Raw genomic sequence first — 26,691 nt, 5'->3', positions numbered from 1 at the left:
ATTCAGCATGTAGGCCTGTGTTTTTGATGATCAACTTCCTCTTATTTACTTATTCCCATAATAATGCTATACACTCATATGTATTGTATAAATAATAAAGATAGGAGCTTAAGTATTTCATGTTAAAGTACTACCTGAAATATAAAAAGAAACCATTTCATTAATTCTTAAACCACTTAATTTCATCTATGACTATGTCATTCAATGAGTCATGTCATTACTGAAGCCAAGGCTAAATTGCTCTTTTTTTAAAAAAATATAAAGCCAATCTTTAAAGAGCTGTACAAAAACTAAAGGACTGATTGATCTTGCCTCACTCTCCCCCTAAAGAGACCTCTCTATCACCAGTGTCTCAGGCTGTCTTCACAGCCGTTCTTAACTGGAATAGTTGAAAAGTTTCCAAGGACAATACATTTTACTATTATACTGCACATTTCATTTCTTAAGGACATTTCAATTTCTCTTCATTTTGAGGGCAAGATGAATTTTGTCACTGAAAATTCCGGACCCACATTGCTTCCAAGGAGTCAGTTGCACACTATCATTTATAGAAGTCCCGACTTGGGTGAGGGTCAGCGGGCATCCAAAACAGAAGGAAGCATCACCTTGCAACTGCAATCTGCTGAGTGTTTTCCCGACAACTGTATCTCTTGACCATCACAAGTCTACAAATTCACACGAGGCACAAAGGAAGTGCACAGCCATCAGACTCGGAGGAAAATCCCGTGTTTGTGTGTGAAACAACATTGCTTTTAATTGCACCATAATGATTTTCTAACAGACACAATGGTATGTAGTGTACTCTTAGAGCTGATTTAAAGCACACAATAAACCACAGTACAGCTGAAAAACCAATTGAGATTTCTTAGTGCCAGGAAGGTTTTTGTCCTAACATGAATACTTGAGAGCATTTTCACCAGCTACTCTGTCCACAGTCCCTTTTGACCAAAAATAACTGCCTCTATCATTGTGCTGGGGCAGTTTTGAAAAGTAAATGAACACTTTTATTTCAAATAACAGTGTAGTTAAACTTGGGTTTTATTTTTAATCTTCATGATATACAATCTAAAATAAGACAAGTTTATCATCTTTATTTGTGATGGCCCAAATTCTCACTTTCCTAATTTTTTTTTAAAAACCACTTAACATTTTTATTCTTCCCCTTTGCCATAAAAGTCTGCACAATAGATGTCAGTTTTTACTTCTTACAAAATGTTCTCTGACATAGCAGTTGAGAGAGTATTGAGACAGAGGGGCTGGCTGGTCAGACATTGAAATCCTTGGTTTCTTAATGGGGGCAATAAATAGAAACCACCCTAGAAGGTACCATTAATTGAGGACCCACCATAGGGGGTCCAACCTCAAAGGCGTGGACTTGAAAGATTCCAGTCAAAATGTCATTTTGTGTGAAAGCTTAAAACTCTATTTCTGGGAATTCAGTTGTCAAAATACGATGGATCAATAAGCAGAGACTTTCTAGATTCCCCCAGCTCCATTCTATTCCATAGCATAAAAGAATGAGAGAGAGAATGAAGGGAACTTCAAGTGATCTACATTTTTTCAGTTTCTATTGATTTCATCAACATCATTATAATAATATATGTTGAGACTATCATATGTGTGCACCATATACACACACATACTCTAAACTGTCATTTTTTCCACCAATTTGCCAGATCTCATTTATTTGTATACCGTGTTATTCCTAGTTGTTAGTCCTACTCAGAAGCATGGCAGCAAGAACAGATATTGGACCCAAATTAAAAAACAAAAGAAGTCTATGCAAAACTTGCATTAAGTATATTTGGGTTCATTCTCTGTTTCTTAGGGAGAAAAAAATAATAATCTGTGACAAAAAAGCATGGCTCTAAGTTATTTTTCAGGAAAAAAAAAAACTCTCAACCACCTACCCAGGACCAGAGATGGCACAAAAATTTGGAATGTACACTTTTGAAACCTACTGTCTATATTTGTGAACTACCCATAATCCATTTCGAAAACAGCTTTTTCTATGGTGACCCACTCTTCTTGATAGTAAGATCTGTCTGTGAACCTGACTTCTTGGTTCCACTACTTCACAGTGAATAATTGTGAGAAATTATAGTTAAATGTGCTTTTCACCTGGAGGATGCTGCTTTTCTTTCTTTTTTTTTAAATCCAATAGATGATTCCCTGGTGGTTCAGAGGTTAAAGCGTCTGCCTCTAATGCGGGAGACCTGGGTTTGATCCCTGGATCGGGAAAATCCCCTGGAGAAGGAAATGGTAACCCACTCCAGTATTGTTACCTGGAGAATCCCATGGATGGAGAAGCCTGGTAGCCTACAGTCCACAGGGTCACAAAGAGTCAGACACGACTGAGCGACTTCACTCATTCACTCAGTGTAAACATTCCCTTTTCATTCTTTAAAGCATGTATATATAGCTCAAGAAGTGCCAAGGAGCCATGCCTACTGTACACAATGCAGCAATTTGGGGAGGAAGAGGGTACAGATACAGCCTAAGTCTCTTTTAGAAATATTCCTTATCCTTAAATCAGTAGTCTGGCCAGATCTCAGCCTGTTGTCAGAGTTCGTTGTCAGTCCTAAGAAACACGGCTCTCACTCCTGCTACTCAAAATCAGTCTTGGTAAAGAGTGCCTGCATCCAATGTCTTCTTCCTTCAGTTGTGCCCTGATCTATGCCTGAGGGACTCTTCAATCTCTATCTTAAACACTGGCTTCCATATACCAAAAAGTGCAGGCACTGTGGACTTTTTACTTGTCCATATTAAATGAGAAATTACACACAAATATAAGCAGAGCAAACCTGTCTTGAGTACCTCACATGTACCAGGCAATGTTTTGGGGGGTAGAGAAAAAGAGGTGAGAAAAAATATGAAGCCCATGACCTCATAGATTTTATACTTTAATGAGGGAGATAGATAGCAAGCAAGTGAATAATATATTGTCAGGTAGTAAGGAATACCAGAGCTAAATTACAGCCAAGTAAGGAAATGAATGGAGAGGAATGCCAGTGGGAAAAGGGAGGGTTTGCCGTCACCGGGTCTGGGAGAGGGGCTTTAAACCCTGTGGTTAGAGAAACCCTGCACCTCACGGTTGGATCTGAGTGGAGAACTCTGCCAATGTCCCAGGGAATAGACTTCCAGTCAGAGGAGAGGCTGGCGTGAAGGCGATACAGTGGGAAGGGGCTTGGCTTGTTTCAGGAACTGGCTGCTTCTGAAGGCCTTTGTGGCATGTTGGTGTAGAGCTGCCAATTCTTCATTCTTGAAAAGCCTGTCTTGTTTTCTAAGATTATGACTTTCCTCCTTCCTCTCATCCCCCACTGATGTTAACATGTCCTTTCTTTAAAGAAATGATGTCAGATTTCAATGTTAGCTGTTTTGTTTTGTTTTAATAGCATAACTTGGCGATATAAAATGTTGGCACCTTTATGTTCTCTTTTTTTCCCCCAAACTAATTCATGAAATACAAAACTGTTAAGTTCTGGCTTAAGAGGACATGAGCTGAAAGCGCCAAATCTCCCTCTGTCTGTGGAGAACTCCATCTTAACCCTCTCCTAAGCACTTTTTATTTGACTAATTTTGGTACTTATGTCTTATTTCTCAGATTTGTTCTGAAAGGCCAAGAAGTACTGTGCTCCAAAATTCACATTTTATATGTTTGGTTGATTTTATTTTATTTTAACATGAAAAGGCAGTAGTAAAGCATATCCCTGATCCTTTCATAAAACAGCATGTCAGCAGAACAGGTACAGGAAATGGGGCCCTCCCAAGATCTTTTATAGTCTGACATCAAAATTGAATTGGGATGTGGAGAACATCTGTGTCTCTCCCTCTTTTCTGTCTCCCCCCACCCAGGATTTCCAAGGGATATCTGTGCTTGTTTTGTGTTTGTGTTTGAGGCGGAAGATTCGGGAGTCTGGAGCCGCCTTTTTTTTTTTTTTTTTTCTCTCTCTCTGTTTAAGGAGAAAAGAGAAAACCAGATATTTTCAAGGGAATTGACTAGTAGTGGCCAGTATAACAAAGAAACCCCACTAAGCCTAACCACAACCTGACAGAATGAAAAGTGACTCCAGAGCTGCCACTCACCACAAATCCCCATGAAACATGCCAGGAAACCAGCTGAAAGCAGCGGAGAGGCTGCCTCTCAAGGGCCACAAATGTGGCCCCCAGAGAGTCTTCTGGTCCTATTCAGATTCAAAGTTGCGAAGAGGGGGAGGGCTAGAAACTGGCGACCAAGAATTTACAGCCCTGTGATCACTTCCAGGGTTATGATGGAACTGATTTCAAATGCAAAACCGCATCCCATTGTAAACACAGAGGCAAACTGGAAGCCGAGAAGAAACAAGATTTCCTTTGGTGATTTTCAATTTTAGGATTGAAATGAGGATGGGAAGCAAAACACTGTTTTTCCAGAACAAGAGATTACCAGTTCTTCTTCTTCTTTTTTTTTTTTTTTTGTAGGATAAATGAATGTGGACTGATATATTATTTCTCTGGGCTTCAATGCTAATAAGGAATATTTCCCACAGAATCTGACAGAAAGGATGAATACCTTGCCCTGTTAATGGTTAATTTGCAGTGGCATGTGTATTTCTTGAATGTTCATGAAGTTTTTTAATTCATCAGCACACAATTGGGCTTTTTTCCCTCCCTTAACACAGAATGAAATGCCGAGAGGGCAAGAGGTTCGGGAATTTTGTATTATTCCCTCAGCCAGTGTATTTACTACCCAAAAGTTATTGCTAAATTTTTTTTTTACCTACTTCAGGAACAAAATTGTTCTTCAGCAAATAATTGAATACTGACCACACTCTAAAATGTTTATTGCTGTTGAATCTGTCACAGATTGCATCAAGCCACAGAGATGCTAATCTATTTCATGTATTTGAAACTCCTCTGGGAAACATATATTTGGGCTTACTGCTGAGTGAACATGACTGTTAGGATTATAGAGACCATACAGGGTGAGGAAAAGCAGCATCGCTTTTCAGACTGGAAAGTAAACAATAGAGTGATTGTCGGCTTACACGATGGGGCCAGCAGCCCTACTGCTGAGGAGATGTATGTAAAAACCCAGATCAGCAAGCAGTCTTGATGTTTTCTTCTTGGAGTTGGATGTTGTCAAGGATTCAGATGAGCCACCCCAGTGAGTATCAGGAAACAAAACAGGATATTCTTGTTTGAGGACTGCTTTCTGTAATTATGTTGATTTTTTATGCAACACTTGAACTTTTAAAAACTCAAGGATGCATCAGAAGTACTCCGGAGGAGAATAAATGATTGCGATTTTGTCTTAAGTGAAATCTTAGTGTGTATTCTTGACAAAATTAACTTGTTTTTATTTGTGAGTAGGTCTAGGAATTAAGTATACTTAGACCTCAACTGTTTTGTCTCCTCGCCTCTCCCTCTGCCCCACCCCCCCCCCATTTTCAAACGGGAAGTCAAGTTGTCTTTGGAACATCATATTTCCTGCTTGGAAGAGGCACTGGAGTGTGTCATAGTCTGACAGGAAAGTTTCAAGAGTACCAGGAGTTTCCCTTGGAAGACTTGAGGAGGGAAATTTTACAGCAGCATCTATAAAATTCTTTCCTTTGAGCTATCAAGAGGTGTCCCATTGTTGTATATACAAAGCCTTCAGAATGGAAACAGCTAAACTAAACTGTAAATACCCTAAGGAAAAATGTCTTTGGAAACATATACTGTGGGCTGGCTTGGCACATTGTACTTTCATCTGTCCTTCCTAGCTGAGGAAAGAACATCTGGCTCTGCGAATAGTTGGTTAATGCTATCATGCTACAGACATCCGCTTACTCCTTTCCCGTCCAAATATCAGTTCTGTGTATTAGACAAGGGATGTGACATATTTGCATGCCAAGGAATTTGATTTGGTGACCATTATTTGCCCTTTAATTTACCTCTTGTTCCTTTCCTTTAGTCAAAATACCATGCAATTTCTTATTTTTAATTGAATAATTCTCATAATTTTATAACACAATGAAAAGATTATAGATTAGTGCAAGGTCAATATCTTCCAAATCCTTTTTTTCTTAAGATTCCAATCCACAAAAGGTCATAGACAACTTAATTCTTCTGGGGCTAAAATCATCACAAGACTACCTTGCAAAAAGCACCCAGCCTGGGCAGTTATATTCCAATGGCAGTGTGCCCTGAGTTTTAACCAGTGTAGTTCAGTGGAGAAAATTAAACTAACCAGTAACTATCATATTTTGTCAAGGGGGTATCCTGGTAATGCAGATCTCATTTTAGGGGTGAAGTTGTGAAGGGTAGAATTTAAAATGGTGCTTGGGGGTCAGCCTACCTGAGTTTGAATTCAGATTCTACTATTTGGCCAGAAAAATTTTTAACACATTTTTCCCTCGGTTACTCTTCTGTGTTATGATCTTCTAACATAAGGTCATAATTGTTCTAATTATTCATTGCTATTTAACAAAGCACCCCAAAACTTAGTGGTTCAAAACAGCTATTTATTATTGTATCTCACTTTTCCAGGGATGGACCGGGGGTTTGTCACTCTGATTCAGTCAGATAGCAACTGGAGTCATTTGAAGGATTCGGGGACTGGCAATTCAACATGTTCCATTCCCATGCTGATTGCAGTCTGGGAGTTCTCATGGGGCTCAATTTACACCTGACCTCTCCTTGTGTCTCGAGCTTTGTCACAGCATGGAAGTCTTAGTCTGACTTTTTACGTGGCAGAGCGGGGCTCCAAGAGAACAAGACAGAACTTGCCAGTTAACTTAAAAGCTAGGCTCAGACCCAGGCTCTTGTCTTTTCAGTCTCATTCTATTCATCAAGTAAGTTACAAAGGCCAGCTCGGATTCAAAGGGAGAGGAATTAAAGTCCTCCTCTCAATTTGAGGAATAGTTAATAATTTGCTGCCATCTCCAAATCCACTACAAACACAATATAGTGATATGTTTTCAGTAAAAGTTAGTTATTTTCTAAGTCCTTACCCTCTTTTTATTTTTTTTTCCTTTGCATTTAGCATTTGACCATCCTTGAAATTATGTTTGCGTGTATGTGCTTATTTTCTCTCTCTCCCAACCAAATATAAACTTCACAACCATAGGGATTTCATGTTCGTTTCAGGCCTTAAAAAAAATGTTGGGTATAATACAAAAGTACCATAAATATTTTTTCAGTGAAAGAATGAATAGGTGAATGAACCCCCGGTGAATATAGAACTGGAGGAAACAAACATTTCAGATATTTGGTTGTGAAAAACGGGAGTTCTCTTGAGACTGGTGAAGGATCCTGAGGAGTTTGACATTCTGATTTATTTAAATATATTGCAAATTAGTATCAATATCACCTTTTATCTGTAGCAGTTTTTAACTAAAACTGTCCTAAAGAAGTACAAAATGCATAAACAAGGACAACTTTGCCTCGAGAATAGCTGTCCACAATTGGCACAATTAGAAAGCTGCATTTTCCTACCCATAGGTCTTAGAATCTGACAGCACTGGGTCTCAGTCCCCACTCTGCTGTTTGCCTGTTGCCTGACATGAAAAGCTTTTTTAATTTCTCTGAGTTGTAAAAATCTGTAAAATCAGACAACAGGCATACCTCACAGGATTTCTGTGAAAATTATATAAAGCTGACAAAGGGTTTCAACAAAAAGCCTAGCTATAATTGATAAAAAAAAAAAGGTAACAATTCCCCAAAATGATAAGGAAACCTTATTGACATGGATTTTATTATATTTTATATTAGAGTGGATAGATTTTCTATTTTTATTTTTCAAAAATTCATGTTTCAAGTACATTAAAAATGTTAAAATAATATTAAGTTCACTTTCTACCAACTCAACATTCAATCTATGAGCATATTGATCCATAAATTGACCTTTCTACTCCATGAGTATTTGATACAGAAATTGAAATAGAATATTGAATAAGTTTTAACAACTATGCAACTATGTTAAAAATAAATGTTTACTTTTATCAAGAGAAATTGTGACATAAAAGGAAGTAAACTTCATGTCCAAAGAACAACTTCTAGAATTCAAGGGGAATTCCCCCAGCTCCAGCCTCCTTCTTCAGGATGTCCAAAAGTGAGTTACTTAATCAACAGATGGTAATTGTTAAAGAGTTCAGAAAATTCAAAACACTCAGAACTTTGGGGAGTTTTAAAGAAAAACCACACCTTGCTTTAGACAGCTCTCAATATTTCAGAATAAATTAATTGACCAAATTAAACTGATAAACATAAGAATTTATTTCCTCAAAACACATATCTGTATACATAATCAATTCAAGATGGACAATTTACAGGTACACATATTTATTCATATAAATTCATGGTGGGTAAATAGGACAGAAATTTTGTCTGTTTTCTTGTTTTGGAGAAGTTGTCAAATATTTCTTACGTTGAAAGACTGCTCTAGGATGTGGAGGATGAAAGCTAGAGAAAAGAATGGTGCAGTCGAGAATCATATGTCTTTAAAAGGAAAATATTCAGCACTAATGTTATATACTGCTAGCAGCTAAACAGTATAGCATATATTCTATTCTCTAAGCATGAAAACACCAGAATGGGCACATGGCAGACACAGCTCAGGCCCCAGTGTGAAAAATAAATGTATTTGTGAAAGTCACACAGTATACGATAGTAAAATTAAATTGATTTTTGTTTGGGCTGGAGAGGACATATGAATACCAGACTTACTAACACGTTTGATATCAGACAGTGGCAACCTTAAAATTACATATATTTAATGTACCAGACAAGTAATAGGTATAAATACTAGTTTTCTTTCCTTCTTTCTTCTGAACTATGTTCTGTGCTATTTTGTCAATTACCATGTCAGAGCCCTATTCCTAAGAGTATAGCCTCTTGTTCTGGGATCATCTCATGGTTCTCTGATCTCAGATGAACAAACCTAATCTGGTTAAGCATTAATCAGTGGCAAATGATTGGCTCTGTCAAGGACCAGCATGGGGAAAGCAGAAGCCAAATGAAATAAATACAAATTAAGTTCTTCTGAGCATTTTCATCACTCCATATTTAGTTTCTTCATGATCCATATATTACGAAGATAAGCATGCCAGAGCTTATCTGCTCTGTGGACTCCATTTAACATGAAAGGAGGAAACCCTTTGTGTTTATTATCAGTATCTGATTGGATCAGATTATATAAGGCTTCATATACACAGATATTGACATTCATACTACAGCTATTTTTATTATACAGATATGCTGATAAAGTATTTTTTTTCTCCTTTCACACCTTACCCCTTCCAGAGAATGTCTATAACTTTATTCTTTAGATAGTAAATACAAAGAGTAAGAATTCTACACAAAAGGTAATCAAAAACATTTACCTGTTACTTCCATGTTTGTAGTAATGATAACTAATGCCTATAGACTGGATCATAATTTGTTCAATTTGTCTAACTAAACCAAAAGCCCTCTGCAGGAATGTCAATGTTCAGTCTATTATTTAACCGCATAAATGAAAACATCACGTTGACTCACTTAAAAAGATTCATTGCAAGGGTTAAGAACAGATGAGATGGGTGTCTGCAGTCCCTGGAATCACAAATGTACAAACAAGAGAACTAATTTTTCTCTACTGTTTTTACAAAAAAAAGGAAAGCTTTTTTTCACACTAGGCAAACAGCAACTGGTTTAGTCTCATAAATTTACATAAGTTATGTCAGTATTCAGGCAGATTAGATTAACAGGCCTTGTGTTAACATCCAAGGGGAAAAAAAGGAAAATATACCCAAAGTCATCTGGTTAATTGGAGGAGGAGGGGAGAGATGAAGTTGCTTCCATTAAGTTCTTTTGGAACCATTGCAAGATCCACAAAATCTGTTTTTAGCTTGTCATTCATCCTGTTGGATATGTGATGTGTTTTCAGTTTAAATAATAATTGCCCTTTCCATTTCTTTGATAATTGCCCTCTCTATTATCATTTATGGAGATTCAAATTATAAATCAAGAGAAGACAGTCAGAAAAATATTATGATTGTCCCTTCTGAGGCCACAGCAACTCAAGTAACAGTGCCAAAGTCTGAGAGCTTAAGCTATTTTCATTTGCACATTTCTGAACGTTTTATTTTAGGGTCCAGTGGTTTTCCTAAAGAGGAGGCTGCACAACAATAATAGGACTGAATGATAATAGATAAGAAGATGAAATTTTAGCTTCAATTCAACAGTTACAAATTTGTATTTGAAATCAGAAACTTGTTCTCCTAATTTGGAAGCAAAGGTGAGGAGTCAGCCAGAAATATTTGTTATTTGTCACCGGGTGTCCCTTTGAAGGGTTTCCCTTGTGGCTCAGCTGGTAAAGAATCTGACTGCAATGTGGGAGACCTGGGTTCGATCCCTGGGTTGGGAAGATCCCCGGAGAAGAAAAAGGCTACCCACTCCAGTATTCTGGCCTGGAGAATTCCATGGACTGTATAGTGCATGGTATCACAAAGAGTCAGACATGAGGGACATGGCACAGCCCTGCCTCCCAGGAGCTAACCACTTCCCCTACAGCTGGCCTGTTTGGGAAAAGAAAACAAAACAAAACATTCTTTTCACTGAGTATGCACAAAGATCCACACAATGAAATAAGTGCAAAGACTTAAGTGAGTTTTTATCTAAGATGCCAGGAATAATCTCCCAAAACAAAAACAAGAAAAAAAAAAAAAAAAAACACCAAAAATGTCTCTGAGGTGATAACTGTGGTGTGCTGGCGCCAGCCTGTACCTACTCAGGAGATTTTGTTATTAAATTTTCAGGAATTTGGCAAGCTGTTTGTTTCCCTAGAAAGCCACTATTAATAATTAATTGTATAAATTTTGAATTAAATATATTACATTAAAAACAAAGGTAATAAATACACAGAACTCAGACTTCCTAATTATTGTAGTACACTGTATTATAATATTTTTTGTGTTCTTGAGGATAATTTGGTCCACTGTCTCTGAATGTTAGAAGTACCATATAATGATACGATATGGAGCATCTCTCCCAAGCTCTGCTCCCGTAACTTCCTATTAGTAGTTGGAAATCAGCAACGGTGTTTATATCACTTATATCAGAAAATGCTACAAATCTTGAATTTTCCCCAGAGATCTGGTTCATAAACAGTTTGCGGCTCGGTCTGGACAAAGATGCAGTTTTGAGGGAAGAAAACCTTATCCCTAGGAACTGGGGTGAGCTGGATTTCCGTTTTCTCAATCAGTAGCTGTGATATTGGGCAGTTTACTTAAACTCTCTGTGCTTGCATTTAACACTTTCCTGCCTAATACCTTTCGATATCTTCCCATTACTCTTAGGATAAAGTTCCAAATCTTTAGGGCCTTTTTTCCCATTTTCTCTGCCTTGAATTTCTTTACTCCTTGAATCCTATAAGATTTCCCCCTGCCTGAGGGCACTCAAATTTGGAGTGCCCTCCTTTTCCCTCTTTGTGCTGCTAACTCCTACCTGAGATTTAAGTCTTAGTTTAAATGTGCCTTTCTCAAGGTGGACTTCCCTGACAGCAACTCCTTGTACCTCCCATATAAATAGGTTAGGACCCCTTACTACAGACTTCCACTGAATCCTGTAACTTTCCTCCTGAGCATCTGTTAAAGTGTAACATTATTTTACAAGTAGTCATTTGCTTAGCATCAAAATCCCCTTTCACCTGCTTTTCATGCTTGTTGCTATCTCTCCCAAGTTTGACCTGATGCCTGTGGATGTCCTCTTAGCTAACCTAACCACTTAAGAGTTTCTATTTTAATAAGAATAACCTTCTTTTCAAAAATCACTTCTTCTACCTGAGAGGTGCTACAGGACAGTGGTTAAGGAAGAGGGCTCTGAGACTAAGCTCTCAAGAGTCGAATCTTGACCCTACTATCCATGCACTGTGCAGCTTTACTAACCTCTGTCTAATTCCGTTCCCTAATTTATGAAGCAGGGTCAGTAACAAAATCTACTTCCTAGGGGTTGTTGTGAAAATGAAGTAACCTCTGCAAAGTGCTGAGAACAGTATGGGCCACAAAGGCATCAAAATTTAAGTGTTTGATATCATTCCTGCTTGCCTTAACTCTAGCTACTCTTTCCCCTGATTGTGTCATTTCCCTAGATGCCCATTTCCATGGAGACGCTTCTCTGTCTCCTTTGATAATTCTAGACAGTCCCACAGCTTTAACTCTCTCATCCATTGGAACGACAACCAAACCCCTAGCTCTAGTATCTCCCCTAATTTTTAATATAAGTATCTTCCAGCTACTTACTGTCATCTTCGTGAGAGTTTTTTCACACATCAAACACAATGCACCACACCCGAACTCATCGTTACCCCATCAAACCCATTCATTCTTTTGACATTTGTACGTCTGTTAATAGCATCCCAGTTTCTTCAGAGAGGCTCCAACACTCTAATTTATCCAAGTCTCTTCACTCTCTTTTACTGTACATCCTAACAGTTGCCAATCTCTATTGATTGTCTCTGAAATACCTCTTGCATCTTTTTCTTCCTTTTAATTCCCACTGCTCCCACCTAGTCTAGGTTCTCATTAATCTCTTTCTTGTCTGGACTGTAACAACTGCCAGTGTTCACTGCTTTAGATTCAGCTTAATATAACAAGAAGTGTTCTTGTAGAATTAGACACCTTCATAACACAGGCTTCTCTCCTTCCCTCTCTCTTTTTCTCAGTTGTGTGGTGCTGTATATGTATCTGTCTTCTGTCCATGAAAGTGGAGACCTTGACCAATTAGTTCACCTCTGGATCTTCAGTACCTAATAGTACAATAAATGACTATTTACTATTAACTTCAGTACTATTATTATTATTAAATATTATTATAGTATTTACATGCAATATTATTAATGCATTATTCTTTAAAAGTACTCTTAAATGTTGCTTAAAGTATTTCTTGGGTTAATTGTTGAATAAATCCATTTTCTGTCCTTACTCTGATCAGATTTCTGGTTAATTCACGCCTCTTCTCATCAGCCCTTCCCAATTGATTGCCTCCTGCCTAATGTCCTCATCCTGGAATATGTGGCTTCAATTAAGAGGCCAGACTAAGCTCCATGAAAGCTCCATTCTGCTCAGAATATTCAAAAGAGTTTCACTACTGTTGTTTTAATTAAGTAAATGGCAATAATAGTTGTGATTTCAAAAGCTTCCTTAGCCTGCATCATGCAGGACAGTAAATGGAATCACCAATCTCTCCTAATCAATTACTCTTGCTTCTAAAACTGAAGGCTCAATTAGTTAGGCATTTCCCATTACGGTCCAGGCATGAGGACACCAGTCAGGGAAGAGATGAATATCTTTAAATGACAAGAATACTGAAGCTATGTGGTTTCCTCTAAAGTTTTCAAAATAAATTTTCCCTTTTTAGATGCAAAAAACAATGTAAGATGATTCTGGAATTTTCCTCTAATTTATTTAAATTCACTTACTTAAGTTTTTCTCTAGTTGAAATGTCAGTAGATGCACTTGTTCTCTAAACTGGATTCCTTTTATTCTTGTTTTTCTTTTTCATATTGATATTCACTCTTTCTCAGTATATATTCACAATTTTATTTTCTTCTTGATCATTAAAACGTTGCTTTTATATTACTTGTAACTTAATTTTTCTTGAGTCTTATAGGCTCACTGTAAACTACAGGTTAAATAGTACTTTCTTTATTGATTTTTAAAGTCTTGACCTTTCATTTTTCAGTACTGATACTGTCGTTAAGAGACGTGATCCTTGGGTCAGGAGGATCCCTTGAAGGAGGAAATGGCAACCCACTCCAGTATTCTTGTGGGGAGAACACCGTGGACAGAGCAGCCTGGTGGGCTACAATCCATGGGGTCACACAGAGTTGGACATGACTGAACTGACTTAGCACACATGCACTCACTGTTACCCACCCTTTAGAGCTGGGCCCCAACAAGGGCCTCCTGCCTGGTGTTGCTCCTGCCAATAGATGGAGATTGAGTTCAGTTCTGAAGCAAGGAAAGCTTTATCTTTGATCAAAAAATGGAGAGGCCCACGCTGGATGCTCTGAATACACCTCTTCCCAACTGGCTGTGGGCAGAGCTTTTCTATAGGGTTCTGTCCTGGGGAAGAGGTGCAGTTCTGGCAGGAGGGGCGGGGCAGGTTGAGCTGTGCTACTCAGGCTTCGGATCACAGTGCTGGGTGCAGCGTCTCTGCACATGACCCGCCCCCACCATGTTGAGCTGCAGAGTCCTGCCGGGCCTTTCTGCACACTGCCAGCTGAGCTGAGGTACTGGGCACTGAGGTTCTGCTTTGGGAACTCTAATCCAACATGTTAGGTGCACAGTCTCTGCACAAGGCCCCCTTCAGGCAAGTGAAACAAGACTAAGCCCAAAGAAGAGGTTAACTTTATCTTATCAACTAGATTCCATACTATTTTTTCCCGGGGACCCCAGTGGGCTTTGTGGTTGACAATACCACCTCTTCATAAGAAAGAGTCACTCAAATATCTGACTTGCTTATTTAGTTGCTATTATTTTGAATTTGGAAGTGTTACCAGAGAAACTGACTTCAGAATATGAAGGTATTACTCTAAAGCAACTCTCTTCAAAGAGGAGAGGAGTTTTTATTCATCAGTTAAAAAAAAAAGTAGTATTCAAGGTGACTAACAAGTCACATTCTGATAAACAAGGCATTCTCAAACTTTAGCAAAAATTACTTATTTGCATTAGTACATTTGACTGCTCTTGGTTAATGCTGCCCTCAATAGGTTTATTCACAGAGTTAGTGTATGTTCTGTTTGTAAAAGATACATATAGGTATTGATTTCTCCATATAATTTATCATTAATTTTATAACATCTAAATTATCATTTTGCTTGAAACTTTTACTATGTGCCTGAACTCTGAAGAAAATATTGAAAATTCCTCTAACCTTGCATTTTCAAATATAAATGTCTACAAAAAAAATAGAGGTCTGGTTATCAGTTAATAGCTATGCTCATTACTACAAATATTAACAGTTACTCAATTACCTTTGTGCTCTTAAGATGGTATAGTTTGATGTGTGTGTGTGTGTGTGTGTGTGTGTGCTCAGTTATGTCCAATTTTTTTGCAACCCCATGGACTGTAGTCCATCAGGATCCTCTCTCCATGGGATTTCCCAGGCAAGAATTCTTGAGTGGGTTGCCATTTCCTCCCCCAGGGGAACTTCCCAACCCAGGGATTGAACCCATGTCTCTGTATCTCCTGCATTGCAAGTGAGTTCTTTTACCACTAAACCAGTTTTCTTTTTATTACAGATGAAAATGTCCCTCTTTCACAAAATTTCACAAAGTCAAATGTCCATCATTTCTATGTTAATCTCATGTCTGTTAGTTAACTAAGAATTAAAGATATTGGCAAGAAAAACTCTTAAGCATTACAGGGGTGAGATGGGATTCCTCCCATCACATATCTGATACCTAGCTACGTGTGGTATCAGGGGGTTAAAAAAAAAAAGTTGGGAGACCCATTTATAGCTAGAATTGAAGAAGTTGAGAAAAAAAGACAATAGCTGCTAAGGAAAAAGATCCTATTACCAATCAAATAAAAAATAAAAGTTTCTTCCCTATCAGTGGTAAGCAGTTGCTTGCTTTGTTTTAGAAAATATATGTTTTTTTAGACCTTTAAGCATAGGCAGCTGATACTAAAGTAAAATAGGTAAACCATCCCTTATGCTTTTGGAAAAGAATACTGACAAATGAAAAAGAGGCAGTGGTTCTCCCAGACCGCTGAAGCAAACAAAAATTTGTATAATCAGTGTATTTCAAATATATGGTCAGTTCAGATCTAAGGGATATAATTACCTAAAGAAAGAACATCCTCTGAGCCATTGTATTTTTTACATTAAAAATGTTACTTGAGTTCACAATAGTATTAACTTTATAAACTCCTCATATAATAGTATATTCATTGAAGAGGAAACCATGCACTCTCCCTTCCCCTAGGGAAAGACTTGCTTTCTGATTTGCCCTCACAACTGCATTTACCAGGGGGACAGATGCTTAGCTTCTAAGGGTCATAGTTTGGCCTTTTCCATCCTGTGACCAGAGCAGAAAGAAACAGGGGTTCACAAGTAAGGTGTCAGCTTTCCAATGGCTGACCCCTGCTTTTACATTTCACATAAGCAGGTAGTATCAATGGGCTGTCTAATGACTAATAAGATAAGAGTGTAATTGATCTATTTATTTACCCGTTTCCCCAGGTGGGTGACAGCCTGCTCCTCTATCCTGGGTTCAGTTACATTGTACAGTTCTAGTAATCATTTTAGACCCTTTAACTTTTTTGTCTAAGCTAACATTGAAAGCACAGAGACACAAATGTTGATATTCTGTGTCATCTAAATACTATCTTCTCTGAACCTCTGAACTGATAAATGTCTTTATAATCTGTCTTTATAATTTGAATCTGACTAAAACAATATTTAACACACATGTGAATCATCTTCAGTCCAATTGATATTCTTCTCATGCTGAATTTGAACTATGAATTTGTTTGTCTTCCTTCTAGGTCTAAACCTCCTAACTAGTTCTGAAGAGTATGGAGCTGACATAGATTTATAAGGTAAATGATTAACTTCAAAATAAGACATAATGGATCTAATTATAATACGAATTCCAGCGTTGTGTAAATGTATTGTCCTTTACTACTCTGTGGTGAGTTTCTAAGTTACGATACTGTGTAATCTTTTAGTAGAGGGTAGAATCATAATCCTGGGGGCACTGAGGGAAGAATACAGGACATCTGTGAGTTCCCTCTCTTCAGTCAGACTTAACGCTGGCTCCTTACCTCAATTTCCTACAACAGTATCCTTGTGTTCTTAGGAGACTCTTGCCCTGAAGTATGCCAGGACATCACAAATCCTATAGTCAATTGGAGAACAATTAGATTTGTCATTTTCATAAATGAAGCTTGAAATTATTAGGATGCATTCCTCTCTAGAAGTAAGAAGAGGTACAAACATCTGATGAGGGCTGTTTCTACCACAGGAGGTGTCAGATGGGGATATAAGGAATAAAGGGATTTATAGCAGATGGCCTCAGATTTCTGTTTCTCTGGATCACAACCATCATTTGCTTTCCTGCTTGTTGAATAATTACACATTCCTAGAAGCTATCAATTCTACACTAAGATAGATTGAAGAGGATCTTTGAATTACCTATAGCAAAATGACTAAAAACCTAGGCTTTAGATCCAACCTAAATTCAAACTGTGGTTCTGCCATTTACTAGCTATGACACTGTGGTCTTCAATGTTCTCATCTACAAAGTAGGAGAAATATAGTATTCACTCCCAAGAACTGTGACATAGTATAAACAAATGAGTTGATGTAAAGCACTTAAATTATTTCCTGACACCTACAAAACACTAGATTTACTAATTTAAATGCTTTTATTCTACCTCCTCATTTTGCTTCAGTTTCTCGATTATCCTTTAGTCCAGAAATGCTGTGGTTATGGGAATTATTAAGGAAACCAAACTCCCAGTTCTCTTTTAGCAGCCTCTCTCCTAAAGGAGATATAGTATAGCTTTAGTGTAAATGCCAGGAAGGAGAATAATTGGCATTCCATTGCCCTTTGAATGGGTCCCTGGCCAGCCCTAGGTGGTGTGATGTGAAAGTGACCTGACAACAGGGTGCCTGCCAGCTCAGTGCAAGTGTAGTGAAAGGATCAATTAGAAGACTCGCCATTTCAGAAACATGCAAACATCAATTGGCATAGAGTTTCAAGAAGCAGCATAAAAAGGAACCTACAGAATGAAAGCCTTTCAAGGGGATGGAGGCACCATTCTTCCAAATCACAAACTGATGATTATTATCACCATTACAGCTTAATGAGCCTATATGTGGCTAATGACTTCATCTCTCCAGTAAATTTGCCAATAGTCAGTGTTTCCACTCACATCCTTCCTTTTCTTCTAAGAAGCATAACACGGTGCTTGTTGGTCAGAACAAGTCAGTGGATTTCCCCCTCCTCCATTAGCAAAGGCAGTTTCTCAAATCTACCATTCACCCTCTTTCCTTTCAGGACAGAAGGTAACAGTTTACGAAAAAGAAAACAACACCATTGCAGAGCTTGTGTATGTGTGTGTGTATGCTCTTAGTCACTCAGTCATGACTGATTTTTGTGACCCAATGAACTGTAGTCCACCAGGATCCTCTGTCCATGAGATTTCCCAGGTGAGAGTACTGGAGTAGGTTGTCATTTCCTATTCCAGGGGATCTTCCCAAGCCAGGAATAGAAACTGCATCACTTGCTTATAGAACCTTGGAAAACCTGGGTTTGATCTGAAAGTAGCCTTTAACTGCTGTCTGACATAGTGTCTTCATTTCCAAAATGTACTGGATCTGTGTCCTATTTCCAATGATAACTTTAAAGATAAAAATTCATGAAATAGATCTTTTAACACACATAGGGGTTTAGTTTATTTTAGTTATTTGTTACTAATACATCATTGGTTATAGCTATATTTTTACTTTAATAACTCAAATGCAGAAAATGGTATTATAAGTTTTAAGCAAGTTATCTGCTAAACCATTAAGAGATGATTAATTTTAATAAGACTTAAACTAGAGTTAGATTTTTTTTAATTAACCACATTATTATAATACTTCCCAGGTGGTGCTAGCAGTATAAAACCCGCCTCCCGATTCAGGAGACTTAAGAGACGTGGGTTCAATCCCTGAGTCAGCAAGATCCCTGGAGAAGGGAATATCAACCCACTCCAGTATTTTTTCCTGGAGAATACCCATGGAGAGAGGAGCATGGTGGGCTACAGTCCATGGGTCACAAAGAGTCAGACACAACTGAAGCAGAAAACTCACCGATTATAATACTTAGTCAACAGTGATACTTAGGGTTAAAATCATTTAAAGAGGCAAAACTAGACAAAGTTGAAATAATGATGTATCTTCTAAAGAATAGGTTTTAACAGTAGGTTAAAGGAAAAAAAAATTCCTAAAAATAAATACTGGGGAGTGCCCTTCCAGTTGCTACAGGGATGCTGCCTGATTCATGAATTGCCTAATAATAAAGCTAATTAGATCTTCAAATTTAAAAATAAATAAAATAGAAACAAATTACTGTAATGATTCTTACTCAGATTCCACTGTATTTCTTTCACTTTCCTATTTTCAAAATATATCTAGTAAATATAGTAGATCTTAATATAATCCTGAATAGCATCACATCAATATAGTATTGAAAATGAGACAAGTATTAGTTGGAAGCGATAATGTTAACTATTAAGACAATTGCTTCAGCGTAATACTTCAGAAATTTAAAATAATATTCCAGTATAATTTTTCTGGGGTCTCTATGCCAAAAGTAAACTTTGATTGCTATGGTAATATAAGAAAGATGAATGGATAGTGTCTACAGATAACGTAACCAGCATTTCTGGGAAGTATCATTGTAAAAAATACACAGCTGTGACCCCATTTTTGAGTTCTAGTCCCAAATCTGCATCTGAATCTTCTGAGTAAGCTTGATCAATTAGCATATATCTGACTAAAAATTTTTATCTATAATTTGAAGAAATAAATGCAGACATTTCAAAATTAAAGTTCTAATTTTTAGGAAGAACTTTCAAGCAATGAAAATGTTTAGCAGATTTTAACATGCACCAAATCTACATTCTCCTGTCAATCTTTATACTTATCTGCCCACTCTTACCTCAGTGATCCCATCATTTCAAGAATGGAAGGTTAGTTTAAAAAGGATCCTTTTCACATTCATTGGAAACTTTAAAATCACAATAAAGTATAAGCTACATTTACTTTTTTAGTCTCACCAAGTAGATATTTGGAGAACTTCATTAGAAAAACCATTTAACTAATTTTATTGGGGGTTTATAATATGTCTAAAACTGTTCCACAAAAAAGAAGTATAAAGAGAATATAAAATGTGACCCCTGCTCTGAAATTTATTTATAAAGGTAAAATCAACCTTTTCAAAATAAATATTAACATCAGAAAAAAATAAATGCATGTACTTATCTCAGTATTATAAATTATGAATTTTGTAGAATTCTGATGGAAGAGATGGGATCCAAGATAGGGGTTTAATAATGATTACAGCTTGGATATGTTGTGCTTCTCTGGGCTAAATAACCAGTGGTCCTGTATTTATATTATCCAGGGTGTATGTAATAAGCTGTTTGACCACTAAAAGCAAAGCAAATGAGTAGTTGAAGACACTGGTTAACTCACCATGAAAGCCAGTTAACTGCCAGCAAATACGCCTTTCACTCTTCTATGCCCAGTGAAAGTGTAAATAGACCTATCACCAAAATCACAGTCTTAGCTGGCATACAGCCTCTCCCCTCAGACTGCAGCATTGAAGATGCCAGGATGGATGGAAAGAATTCATCTCCCCCAGGGAGAAACACAGCTATTGTTCTAAATTCAAGCCCTAAAGACCTAAATGTTGGTCTTGGGTATAAAGTTTACTAAGTAGCCTTATATCATAAATAGAAATCCAAAGTCTCTGAGGTTCATCAGCTGCTTTCTTTGGGTTTCTGACAAACCCTAATGGGAACTAACAGAAAGAGAAAGCTAGTATCATTGACCTTGGAAGAGAAAGATTTGAGAATGTAGAAGATGAGTCTGTTTCATTTCTAGTTCTATGAATTAACCCTTTACTATCTAAGCAAAAAATGAGACCATTCTCATACTAATAATCAGAAGTTTGACTCATGAAAAAAAAATTAAAATTAGGTATTGTTCTTGAAGCTCAAAGTTGCATTCTACTGGGAAAGTAAAACATGAGTATACTGAAGACAATGACAGTCATAGCTGCCGTTTATTGAGGGCTTATTGTTTGCCTGGCACTCTATGTTTTAATTTATGTATTTCCTTTACACCTCACAAAATTTATATTAGAAAAATGTATTGACCTAATTTGAAAGTCAAATAAATGACTTTTTAAAAAGTCAAAATTTTAATTTAATCAAATTTAACAAGAGGGAGGGCCAGGATTTGAACTTATGAATTTCTGAGGCCAAAGGCCATGCTCTTTCCATTACGTACACCACTTCTCAGATAGTGCTGCCTCACTGTCTAATAATGCTTTTCTTATATACTCAGGTATACCAGGAAGATGACTGAGTTGACAGTTTTATTGCATGTATGTACATTAACATCAACCAATACTTATTATTTAGTCCCATGAAGTCAATGAGTGTTTTGCAAACAGATGGACTACAGATTCAGAAAAATCAATGAATATTTGACTAAGCAAGTGAATTATGAAGAGTAAAGGCATTATATGTGCTTTTTCTTGGAAGTAAAGGAAAAGCTATAGAGTTAATAAAACAGATGCAATGCTAATAACTTAGAGCCCACCCACCCTCAAAGTAGAAATCAATCTGACTCTAAGATTCATGTCTCTTTCCATAAACTTATTTCCCAACAGAGTTTCTTAATTTTGACGTTGAAAATACAGAATTTTATCATTGCTCTTACTTTCATATTCAAGGCCAGATTACTTCCTAATCTCTTCTCATTTGTTATTCACTTTCATATAAGGTTCACTTTACTTTGTTTTCAGATCCTTCAAATTCTTACATGCTCTCTTGGACTGGTCTCACTGTTTGGAAGATCTTCCATTGATCTTATCTTTTCTTCCTCCTGTCAATCAAATCTTAACTGCTTTTACCTTCGAGGATCTCTAGTTCTCATTTTGCCCAAAGCTTTCTCAGTTAACTAGATATAAAACATCTTTCAATGGAAATCATCTACCCTCTATAGCTAAAAGCTTTACCAGTGGTAAAATGTATCCCTCTGTATATAATAATAATTTCAACAGTTGGATTATACTTTTCATTGAACTCCTTTTTCTGCTTAGAGTAGAAATGCTATTGTAGAAAAATTATAAATAGCAAAATATACAAGGGCTAAAAAGTAATTTTTTATGCCAACACCCTGAGAAAAGTATTGTTAACATTTTGTTATATTTCTTTCTATTCTTTTTTAAAGCACATTTACTTGTGTTATAATTTAAACTCTCCCTGCCTTACTATATTTTTATCCTGCCTATTTCTCCTAAAACTTTAAGAACTGGATTCTTTAAGACCCTTTAAGAACTGGATTCACCCAGTTCCCTGGATTCACAGGAGTCAAGTAGTCAGTAGGAAGGCCGACCATTAAGACATCTAGTGAAGCATTGACTCATAGAAGTCTAGAACTATTCTTATTTCTGAGCTTCCAAAGATATTACTCCAAAATAGCCTGATGTGCAACTCCTGGGTAATTCTCTTTACCTACATCTTGCGTTAATTTCTTTTTAATTAAAACCACTATTTCATTTCATAGAAGCTAGAAAAGTATACTATATTAGATTACATAAGACATGGCATTAAAAAATAATACATATTTTCTTGATTTCTAAATTAAATTATGGATTTAAAAAACTATTTGTGTTCATACTGCTACTGCTAAGTCGCTTCAGTAGTGTCCAACTCTGTGTGACCCCATAGACGGCAGCCCACCAGGCTCCCCTGTCCCTGGGATTCTCCAGGCAAGAACACTGGAGTGGGTTGCCATTTCCTTCTCCAAAACATGAACGTGAAAAGTGAAAGTGAAGTTTCTCAGTTGTGTCCGACTCTTTGCGACCTCATGGACTACAGACTACCAGGCTCTTCCGTCCATGGGATCCTCCAGGCATGAGTACTGGAGTGGGGTGCCAGTGCCTTCTCCGTTTGTGTTCATATATTACTATAAATACCCTATGTGGGTTTGCTCGCTTTTGTCAGTGCTGTGCTGTGCTTAGTCATGTCCAAAGCTTTGTGACTGCATTGACTGGAGACTGCCAGGCTCCTCTGTCCATGGGGAGTTTCCAGGCAAGAATACTGAAGTGGGTTGCTATCCCCTCTCCAGGGGATCTTCCAAACCCAGAGATCGAACCCAGGTCTCCCAAACTGCAGACAGATTCTTTACCATCTGAGCCACCAGGGCAACCCCTGAATACTGGCATGGGTAGCCTATCCCTTCTCCAGGGCATCTTTCTGACCCAGGGGTCTCCTGCATTGCAGGTGTATTCTTTACCAGTTGAGCTATCAGGGAAGACCCCACCTTTGTCAACGCACACCTTAACTGTGTGGAAGGTGAAATTTTCTTGTTCACCCTGCCCTTTTTAGATATCAATCCTTTTTATTCCCCCGGCTGATTTTATTAAGACCTTACCAGTTTTTATCTGGGAAACATACCTTGTCTGAAGCCTTAACTTTTTCCATGTGACTTAACCTGACCAATTTTGGGGTTGATTTTTTTTTTTTATTTTGCCCATTAAGAAGGACTTTGCTCTTAAATATTTGTTATGCATCTCATTTCTTTCTCCTGTTAAGAATAATGTTTGATTACTTAATCCAGGTTTAAAAATTTATCCAGTTTAAATTTGTTTGTTAACCAAACTTTTAAATACACTAACCATTTCCCCCAAAGCTGTAAAGTGTGATCTCACAGGAGAAGCAGCTTCACAGTCTTGATGAATATCCCTCTCACAGGGTTTCCCTTACACAAAATATACCCCCAGCACTGGACACACAGCATGCCATCACTAGCTATTTGTAAATGAATAAATTATATCTTTCAAAACATCAAAACCTATTCTCTAAGCAAACAGGACTACTGACTGACAAGGGCTAAAAGTTTTCGTAACTTGGATAAGATGCAAAAACCTTTCCTTCTACAAAAATGTTTCCTTAAATGCTATGAACCTCTTGCCTATGAGAATCACATCTCTCAAACTGGTTTTTTTTTTTTTTTTTCATACCACTTAAAAGAGACTATCCAAGTTAACCCCTGAGTCTAGAAATATTGGAAAACTGCTAAGTATACTCATGTATCCGTAGGGTAGATTTTACAGATAAAGATAAAGGAGCTAAAGTATCAGCACCATTGAGGATGAGTCTGAGAATGTTTAGGTTCTCCAGGCAAAGAAGACTCAACAGGACAATCTGAGGTGTTAGGACAAAAAAAACACAATATTTTAAACTGCAGACTCTTCGCATCAGGGCAGATACTGCCAGCGAGAGATCTGTGTTTTATTGAAGTCTAAACTAATTCCTCTTGTTTTTTGCTCCTGAATTGTCCATTTGCTTTGGGAGCCTCAGTGGGTATAAGGGGAGAGAAACAAATTAAATCAAAACTGCAAAGACTTGTTAAAACTACACAAGGTGTGTCTAGCTCTCTTATTGTTATCTGATACGCTGGGAGAAAAGAAAAATTGTGGGAATTCCATGCTGACTTCCTAATAACTCACAGCTGATTAAGTCAATCTTTGAAACAGGCAGTGAAAGCACAGAGCAAACAAAAGTTAAAATGCAAGAGCATAAACTAATCGCTGTTTCTCTTTTTGGAAATTGTGTTGGCACCAGGATGAGAAGTAGATGGAAAAAAAAAATCCAAGAAAAACAAAGACATCTCTCTCTAAGCCAGTAAGTTTACTAATTAATGAAAAGCCAGACTTTGCTGTTAAGGATCTGATGCAAAGTGATTATGAGCATATTCCTCCGTAATGGCTACCACTGAAAAGTTCCAAGGAGGAACTCAAATGTGCCTGGAGAAAGAAGGAAATAGAAACATTTATAACCACCCAACATACACAAAAACACCCTCATCTAATCTAATCCCTGAGTATAAAACTTTACTCATGTAGTTGTAAATTGGGAGATCTCAGGTATAAAACTCTGTATCCAATAAATATATAATGGTTTAGTGGACTAGTGACTGTAGCAGACTTGGTTATTTTTGCTTTGGCAGCCAACAATACAGGATCATAGGGAATCCATATCTCTAAAGCCAGAGAATAGCTCCCATTCATTTGTGGCATCATTAGCAATATCGTGATACTCCTTAAGGACAAAACACATAAGTGTTCTTCTGTCACTTACAATTGTGTCAAGGAAAAAAAGCAAAATGAACTTGCAAAGTCACGCACCAGCTCAATTTTGGAAGGAAAAAAAAATAAATCTTCCTTTGAAGGAAACGAAATCAATCCCCAGTTCAAATTAAATTTGAACTATTCTGTGAAGCTCCAATACACAGCTCCAATGACAATCAGTACTTACAGACTTAAGGTGCAGGCAAGTAATGTTTCATTTAAAAGAAATTGAATGAGGATTACTGACATAGAAAGTTTTGATGCTATTTTGTCATTAGTTAAAGTTAAATCATGCTATTATTGGCTCAGGCGTGAACATCTCAATCCTCACCTTTTTTTTTTTCCTTTTTCATTTCAAATGCACTAGAAACCCTTTGTGTAGTTGGATTTGTGTCTTCATCTTATTAAAACACTGCTATGCAGATGTATCATAAGTGTAGCCTGAGACTTCTGTCTCATACAAAATTTAGCCTAAATTCTACTGGCATGAAATACTTTGTTATGCACAAACCTTCTGTTTGGTTTGCTGACATTCTTCTTAGTTGGCTCTCATGGTGATTCATTATCTTGTGATATAGATTTCCAAGTATCATCTTTGTATTGATTTTTATATCTTTAATAAGCACTCCACAGAAGATGGCTCCACTGGTGTCATTGATTGCATCAAAAATTCAAGGCTTACAGAAATACTAGAGGGCTAATTGGTAGGAGAACTTTTCAGACTTAATCTTAATGCAGTCTTAATCTTCTGCATTAAATCTGCCTGAAGGTATCCTCTTGGAGTCTACAAGGGGAAGTTTAGTGCCTCATTGAAAAACACCTGGTGAGAGCATGCAACAACATTGCAATTAATGGACTACAAACTCGAAAATGCTGCTTAACACACATTCAGAAATTATGAACAATCCTTTCATCTGGAGCCTCCATCTCTAGAATGCTTCTTGCCTTCCCTTTCTATCACCTCTGGCCCACCAGAGCCAGATTTGCTTAATATTTTAGAACCAAATCTATGGTGTGGGGGGAAGTCCTCATAATTCTAAAGCATGTACCACCCTGGGACTTGAAGATTTCCCAATTTAACAATAGAATTCTTCTGCAGAAACTCAGAGCAAACATCCTGTTTATATAAATAACATTAAACTACACATTTATGACTGCTGGTGTCGGGCTAGCAAGTCTGGAGGACCAGTACATGACCACATATACTGCGCTGTAACTTCCTTCCTCCCAGAACCCCATTCGTAGAACATCCAGATCTGTTTTAAGTAATCAGAAACCTAACCAAAAGGGAGAAGCAGGTACTTTCTCCAAAGCTTAAGAGTCATTTAATTATAAAGTTGAAACCTGGACTTATTGTATCTTTTTCCAAAACTTTTTATCCATCAACTTTGTGCCAGTCACTGTATCGAAGCACAGATGAGTATAACTTGGTATCTTCCCTAGAAAACGTTACTTTCAGAAACCTATGCATGGAAGGTGGAAAGTAGATAACTAACTAGAAGGCAGGATGTACAAGGATGTGGGCTTTGTTTTTTAGTTTGTTTTTATTTTTTGGATGCAGCATCCAGTATTCTAGTTTCCTGACCAGGGATTGAATCTGTGCCCCCTGCAGTGGAAGCACAGAGTATGAACCACCGGATTGCCAAGGAAGTCCCAGGATATAGGCTTTGCCATTGGCCAAATCTGAATTCTATTCTACCTCCAAGACTGTGCTCTGTGATACTTGGTAGATTGCTACCTCCCTGAAAAATGGCAGCAGTTAAAAGTTTTTTCCTCATAATCATATTATGTGACAGTGCATGCACTGCGGAATATCGGGCATGTTACTC

General features: G+C 37.4%; 1 protein-coding gene across 1 annotated transcript in view; it reads left to right on the top strand.

Moving 5' to 3' along the window:
• Positions 1-26,691, top strand: part of ADGRL2 (adhesion G protein-coupled receptor L2) — a gene marked incomplete at its 5' end in the record, with an annotated part of 710,493 nt that overhangs the window by 141,041 nt on the left and 542,761 nt on the right. The window contains 1 exon segment of the mRNA NM_181013.1: positions 16,491-16,544.

Source organism: Bos taurus, chromosome 3 (genome assembly GCF_002263795.3).
Source record: "Bos taurus isolate L1 Dominette 01449 registration number 42190680 breed Hereford chromosome 3, ARS-UCD2.0, whole genome shotgun sequence".
Classification (NCBI taxonomy): Eukaryota; Metazoa; Chordata; class Mammalia; order Artiodactyla; family Bovidae; genus Bos; species Bos taurus.
Note: the sequence above shows the minus strand (reverse complement) of the source record. Positions and strands in the feature narration are given on the sequence as shown.